We start from the raw sequence: 8346 nt of genomic DNA, 5'->3' as shown, positions 1-8346 counted from the left end.
ATATAATTATATAGTAATAATATATATATGCATATATATATATTTATACACACATATATATACACATACATATATACACACATACATATATACACATACATACATACGTATACACATACATATGCACACATACAAATACACGCATACATATGGATACATTTATATGCATACATACACACATATATATATATATACATACATATATACACACATATACGTATACATGCATATATACACATACATGCATATATACACTTACATATATATTTATACATATGATTATTTTCCAACGATCAATAGATTTACGATCAGTTCCTGTGGATTGGAGGATAGCTTTTAGTTTAGTTTAGTTCAGAAATACAGTACGGAAACAGGCCCTTCAGCCCACTGAGTTCGTGCCGACTGGTGATCCCCATTCACTAACACTATCCCACACACTAGGTACAATTTACCATTTTTACCGAAGCCAATTAACCTACAACCCTGTACATCCTTAGAGTGTGAGAGGAAACCGGAGCACCCGGGGAAAACCCATGCCGTCACAGGGAGAACGTACAAACTCCACACAGACAGCATTCGTAGTCAGGATTGAACCTGAGTCTCTGGCGCTGTGAGGCAGGAACTCTACCGCTGTGCCGCCGTGCCGCCCACAGACTCCATCGCTCAATCTGGTCCCTACAGATGACTGAAGCAAAACATGTACCGTATTTCCCATCAATGAAGACAAACCTGCGTCAAAGACGCATCCCCATTTTGAGTTGCTAAATTTTGAAAAAAAGGCTGGCGGGCCAGGATGAAGCGTTTGGTTTAGTCAGTAGAAAGGAAAATGTGAAACTCCTTCAAGGAGGCAATCTGGACCGGGGAGCCTCCATCTTCGCCTGTCCCACAATGCATTGTGCAGTTCAGGTCTGAGGGACGGGGACTTCCTGTCTCAGGGAGATCACATAATGGGTGGGGGGGGGGGAGGAGGAGGAGAGAGAGAGAGAGAGAGAGAAGGGGGGAGAGAGTGAGAAGGGGGGGAGAGAGAGAGAGAAAGAGCAGAGAGTAGTGTGCTGTGCTCATTAAAGCCTCTACTGAATTTGCCTGGCTCCTTCATTCCGGGCTTTCTCACGCACCCTCTACAATGTGACCAAAATGGTTGAAGACGGTAGGGCTTATTGTGTATAGCAAGGCAATGGTGGAAGGTTGCCATGGATGCTGCCTAACCAGCTGAGTGTTCCAAACAATGTCTGTTTCTAAAGATGAACTAATGCTTTGGTTCCAATTGGTATGGGCAGTGAGACCAGCCTTACCTGCGTCTGAAGATTCAGTGGGATCATAGATATATTTACAACCACGGTAAAAGGAAAAAAAAACAAAGTGCAGGAGAACATGTCTGTCTCCATCAACAGTTTGCAAGAGAGTCTGTGATCTAGAGTAATTCTCAGCATTTTCATGTCTCTCAGCAAGGAGCCTCATGGCTGATCTCAACCACAATCCGTCAGCAAAGACATTGATTGGAAGGGCTGCGTATCTATTGAAAGCCTAACCACAGTGTAATGTATGATGTTGCTCCCGCTGAAGCAGTCACACACTGAAGTACGGTTCCTCAGAGAAGCCTTTAAATACGATACGGTATGATACAATAGAACTTTACTTATCCCAGGATGGAATTTGATCTGCCAACAGTCATAAAAACACAAGTTACATGACGAGTTGAAAGGGGATGTGGGATGTGCAAAATGTGGGGGGGGGGGGGGGGGGGGGGGGGGGGGGGGGGGGAGGTCTCAGTCTACCCCATGACAGAAGGGGGAGGTGTTGTATAATTTGATAGCCACAGGGAAGAAGGCGTTCTACCCTGCATCTTGGTGGAACCAATCTGTTGCTGAAGCTACTCCTCATGGAGGGGGTGAGCTGTATTGTCCAGGATGCTCTGCAGTTTGAGGAGCATCCTCCCCTCCAAGACCACCTCCCATGAATCCAATTGCACCCCTCGGGCGGAGCCAGCCTTCCTGATGAGTTTGTTAATCCTAACAATGATCCTAGCAAATAAAACTATGAATTAGTTCTGGCCTACAAGGGTGGCACAGTGGCGCAGCTGATAGAACTGCTGCCTCCCAGTGCCAGAGAGAGGCTTGTTCCTTGGATGCTGTCTTTGCGGAGTTTGCATGTTCTCCCTGTGACTGTGTAGGTTTTCTCCGGGTGCTCCGGTTTCCTTCCACATCCCAAAGGCATTCAGGTTTGTAGGTTAATTGATCTCTGTAAATTACCCCTAGTGTGTAGAGAGTGGATGGGAATGTGGGATAACAGAACTTGCGTAAACAGGTGATCAATGGTCGGCATAGCCTTGGTGGATCTAAGGGCATGTTTCCACCCTGTATCTCTAAAAGATCTAAAAGCATCATGGAGGAATGTTCCTGATTCTGTCCTCAACTATGCAACTATATTTTCAGCCTGTCCACGGACTAAGTAACAGGCTTAATAGTACAGTGAGTTCTATACCCCACTTCCCATATATTCCTCTCGACGATAAGGAGACACTTTTGAATAATGATGCCTGTACTAAGTGTACTTGCAGTGAAGGGATGGGTGGGATAAAATCAGTGATGGCAGTCTGAAAGTACCACTTCATCACCTCTTTTGAGTTTTGTTTGCGATGAGGTCCATCCACCTTTGTTGTGTGTGTTCCTATAAAGGGATCTGACTGCATGCATATAGTAGATAGGACAAAAATCATCTTCCCTGCACAATCTTTGGCCCCCAATGTGTGAGCAGACATGACAAGGACATGAATATAGTGTGCAGTTTGTGCTAAACTCTAAGTGCTTATGCACAGTGATACGTACTGAACTATATACAATAATGAATCTCACTCTACCTCGGTAAATGTGACAGATAAACTACCATTGAGACAGGACTGTGACAATTTAGTGTATCCTATCTCCAATGATCCTATCTCCAATGCAAAGCAAAAGTCTAAAAGGGTGAATAGGGGGGTGAGGGGTGAGGGCTTCAAAAAAAGTTTATGTTTACAAAGAGAGGATCCAAACACACGAGGCAGTACAGTGGTGCAGAGTTGCTACCTCCCAGCGGCAGAGACCCGGGTTCGATCCTGACCACAGACACTGTCTGTGTGGAGTTTGCACATTCTCCCAGTGATTGCATGGGTTTCCTCCGGGTGCTCCCGTTTCCTCCCAGGGGTTCACAGGTTAATTGGTCTCCGTACACTTGCCCCTTGGGAGTGGATGGAAAAGTGGGATAACATAGGATGAGTGTGAACAGGTGATCGACAGTCAATGTAGGCTCAGTGGGCCAAAGGGCCTGGTTCCATGCTGTATCTCTAAACTGTGTGGGTTTGTGGGTATATTGGCCGCTAAAATTGCCCCAAGACTGTCGGGAATGGATGGGAAAGTGGGATAACATAGAACTAGTGTGAAGGGGTGATCAATGGTTGGCACGGACTCGGTGGGCCAAAGGGTTTATTTCCATGTTGTTTTACTAAACTAAACTAAACTAAACTAAACTAAAATAAAATGAAGTAAAATAAAATTAAAATAAACCAATACCAGACAAATTGAAACTATGGATAAGTTTGAAATGAAAGAAGCAAGCATTCAAAGGGACTCATGTTATTCCAGGAAGCAGTGTGGCCCATGGGAGCTGCTTGTGCATGCTGAGGGTGAAGGAAACAGACATACATTGCACAAGTGTCTCTGAAAGTGAGTGCAGTTATTTATTCACAGGCTTTGTCATAGAGTGCAGGTTACCAGAAAGCATCTTTAATTCTGAATCTATTCATACCCATGTAAAGGAGCAGGATCAATATCCGTTGAGAAAGAAGACGAGGGATTAAAGACTGTTCGATTTGTTTGATTCACAAGGGTGTTGGGCAGAGAGTGTGGAACTGCTATAGGATCTTTGCTGATAACTGGGTAGGGAAACCCAACGTTTAAGATGTGCAGGAAGGAACTGCAGATGCTGGTTTAGCCCGAAGATAGACACAAAATGCTGGGACAAGGTGAGAGGAAACTAGAGGTATCAAAAGGTGCAGAACAAATCAGAGCCGGCACCGATGGCCAAGGAGCCCACAATGGTCCATTGTTGGCTGTGGAGGAGGTGATAATGAAGGGATACGAACAGTGAAACTAGCAGGGCGACTAGAGTGGGGGAGAGACGGAGAGAGAGGGCTACTTTAAATTAGAGAAATCAATATTCATACCGAAGAGAGGCACAAAATGCTGTAGTAGCTCAGCGGGTCAGGCAGAATCTATGGAGCATTTCTGGAGAAAAGGAAGAGGTGACGTGGACTCCTTGACCATTGGTGCTGGCTCTTATTTGTTCTGTACCTTTTCATACCTCTACTTTCCCTCTCCCCTGACTCTCAGTCTGAAGAAGAGTCTCGACTCGAAACGTCGCCTATTCCTTTTCTCCGGAGATGCTATCTGACCAGTTGAGTTACTCCAGCATTTTGTGTCTGTCTTCAACCTAATGTTTAAGATGGATTTTAGCCAAGAGTGGGAACGTTTGGTCAAAAGGATTTTTATTCATCCCACATTATTTTTCTCCTTTACATGTCCATTGCCACATTGAATCCAGCAACTGCGGTCAAAATGGCAGTGGCAGAGACAATGTCTGTGGCTAAGGGTTTCAATAATTACACTTCCTCATCCCTTGTGGAATGCCACTGTTGATATTATTCATTACCCATCCCAAACTATCATTAGGCAGCTGGCACTGAGCTGGTCCACAGGCAAATGGCTCTCAAACCATTACTGGGCTGGTCTCCAACTCAATTCTAATTAAGTGTAAAAAGGAACTGCAGATGCTGGTATATACCAAAGATAGACACAAAGTGCTGGAGTAACTCAGCGGGTCAGGCAGCATCTATGGAGAAAAATGATAGGTGACATTTAGTTTGAAGAAGGGTCCTGATCCAAAACGTCACCTATCATTTTTCTCCAGAAATGCTGCCTGACCTGCTCGGTTACCCCGGCCTTTTACATAGATACATAGAAAATAGGTGCAGGAGTCTTCGAGCCAGCACCGCCATTCAATGTGATCATGGCTGATCATCCACAATCAGTACCTCATTCCTGCTTTCTCCCCATATCTCTTGATTCTGCTAGCCCTAAGAGCTCTATCTAACTCTCTTTTGAATGCATCCAGTGAATCAGCCTCCACTGCCTTCTGAGGCAGAGAATTCCACAAATTCACAACTCTCTGGATGAAAAGGTTTTTCCTCATCTCAGTTCTAAATGGCCTATCCCTTATTCTTAAACTGTGGCCCATGGTTCTGGACTCCCTCAACATCGGGAACATGTTTCCTGCACCTAGCGTGTCCAATCCCTTAATAATTGTATATGTTTCTATAAGATCCCCTCTCAGCCTTGTAAATTCCAGTGAATACAAGCCCAGTCATTCCATTCTTTCATCATATGACAATCCCACAATCCTGAGAATTAATCTCGTGAAGCAACGCTGCACTCCCTCAATAGCAAGAATGTCCTTCCTCAAATTAGGAGATCAAAACTGTACACAATACTCCAGGTGTGGTCTCACCAGGGCCCTGTACAACTGCAGTAGGACCTCTTTGCTCCTATAATCAAATCCTCTCATTATGAAGGCCAACATGCCATTAGATTTCTTCACTGCCTTCTGTACCTGCATGCTTACTTTCAGTGACTGATGTACACAGACACCCAGGTCTCGTTGCACCTCCCCTTTTCCTAATCTGACACAATTCTTGTTCTTGCCACCAAAGGGGATATATTTTCTACATTATACTGCATCTGCCATGTATCTGCCCACTCCTGCAACCTATCGAAGTCACCCCGCATCCTCATAGCATCCGCTTCACCGTTCACACTGCCACCCAGCTTTATGTCATCTGCAAATTTGCTAATGTTACTTTTAATTCCTTCATCTAAATCATTAATATATATTGTAAATAGCTGCGGTCCGAGCCTTGCAGCACCCCACTAGTCACTACCTGCTATTCTAGTGGGGACCCGTTAATTCTTACTCTTTGTTTCCTGTCTGTCAACCAATTCTCTATCCATGTCAATACCCTATCCCAAATACCATGTACTCTAATTTTGCCCCCTAATCTCCTGCGTGGGACCTTATCAAAGGCTTTCTGAAAGTCCAGGTACACTACATTCACTGGCTCTCCCTTATCCATTTTACTTGTTACATCCTGAAAAAATTCCAGAAGATTAGTTAAGCAAGATTTCCCTTTCGTAAAGCCATGCCGATTTGGACCAATCCTGTTACTGCTATCCAAATGTGCCTCTATTACATCTTTAATAATCAACAGTGTCCCAATCCTCTGGCTTCCCGCTCATCTTTGCTATGTTGTATGTCTTCTCTTTTAGTTTTATACTGTCCTTCACTTCCCTTGTCAGCCATGGTTGCCTACCCTTAGAATCTTTCTTCCACTTTGGAATGAAATGATCCTGCATCTTCTGGATTATTCCCAGAAATTCCTGCCATTGCTGTTCCACCGTCATCCCTGCTAGGGTCCCTTTCCAGTCAACTTTGGCCAGCTGCTCTATCATGCCTCCATTGACCCCTTTGTTCAACTGCAATATTGACACTTCTTATTTTACCTTCTCCCTCTCAAATTGCAAATTAAAAGGTATAATTTTATGATCACTACCTCCTCATGGTTCCTTTACCTTGTGAATTCTCTTATCAAATCTGGTTTGTGTCTGTCTTCCATTTATTCACTTTGTGCCTTAATGATTCAAATGCTCCTATAGATGATTCCTAAATGTCATGAGACTATCTATCTCCACCCACTTCTTATTGTATTTATAATATAAACTGTTTTACAGCTGGACTGTAAAACTTGTTCGACAAGTGTTCTGATTTCACTTGACACCAGCAGAGATTGTAAATGAACAACACAGAGCTTATTCCAGCAATTGCTTCAATTATTTTATTCTGATGGAAATAACTTCATTTATTCTAATGGAAAGTTCAGAGCTAAAATACACACCTTTTCCAAAGCACACACCTTTTCCGCAAACCACCCTCATAGAGAGTGATGGACCATGTCAGCTGTGAATCATTGGCAGATTTATTCAGTGATGTGGGGTGAAGGGGTTGGGTGGGGGGTGAAGATACGTTCCCTCCTAACGTGTCCATGTGATATTAACACGTGGACAGCAAATGGCTTAACACTCGGGTATTGAATCAAGCAGTGCGAATTACGTGTCCTCACAGTGCCGGCCATACAGGTCAGCGTGGTGTTGACGTTAACATTTCCACAGTTAAAAACCAGGAAAAGCCAAAAAACAAATTGTTTAACTAAAAGTAAGCAAATGAAAAATATTATCCGTAAGACTTGCTGGTAGGATTATGTTGAAGTGAAACTCACTGTCAGGATGTCTGAAATAGCAAAAAGTGTGATTGATGCTTTTTCCAGAGGATTATTTCCCCATCATGATTCACTTACACACACACACACACACACACACTGGATCCCAATGCTTTTAGGTTGTTTTGCAGAGAATCTCACTCCCAAAATTTGTTTTACCCCCCAACTAGTAACCCCATTTAACAGAGGGGATCTGTTTTATTGCTTGGAATTACTGTGAATCTTATCACTGTGATTCTCAATATCACGTTCTATTAACAGAGTAAATCTCATTCTTAGATCCCTTGACTGTACATTACAGAGTCTGTTAAAGTTAGCAATAATTACATTTGTAAATGCTGTCTACAATTGTATCATTTTGTTAGTCCATTCTGTCAACCATTAGACATTTGACTAATATAGCAAAGTATATTAGTTGCTATGTTTGCATATTATAGAGTCCAGAGTACATATCATAAAAATGATAGATAGAAATGTAATCTCAGGTTGCTGAATACACCGACAAACTGCTTGTATTTACCGTAGCCCTTCCTATGATTAAAACCACTTATGGTTTAATGATAGCAGAACTCCTCTATTAAATGGCAGCATCATACTCACTGCTAACACTTGATCATTTTTGGAGCTTCTTTGCTTTATTTGAGTTGTTAATTCTAATGATACAAAGAGCTGAATGAACATCAATAGAACAACAATCACTGACACAGATACTGCTGGTGAGGCATGACCAGCCTTGACAATACGAGGGAGCTGCAGTAATAACATCAGCAGGGTGACAGGTACTAACGCTGGGGCCTTCTGAGCTAAATTAATGAGATAACGAGAGGAGCTTCATTAACATCAATAGTGACACAGCCACTAACGCCGGGTAATAACTAGGAGAGTTACTTGGTCTGACATGTAAGAAGCAGGATTAATATAGAACTGCAGAAAATTGTTCGGAAGATGTTAGTGAAACAGGGAAGCTGGATTTACATCAATCAAAC

This window comes from Leucoraja erinacea, chromosome 11, assembly GCF_028641065.1.
Source record: "Leucoraja erinacea ecotype New England chromosome 11, Leri_hhj_1, whole genome shotgun sequence".
NCBI lineage: Eukaryota > Metazoa > Chordata > Chondrichthyes > Rajiformes > Rajidae > Leucoraja > Leucoraja erinaceus.
This window is presented reverse-complemented; position numbering follows the sequence as displayed.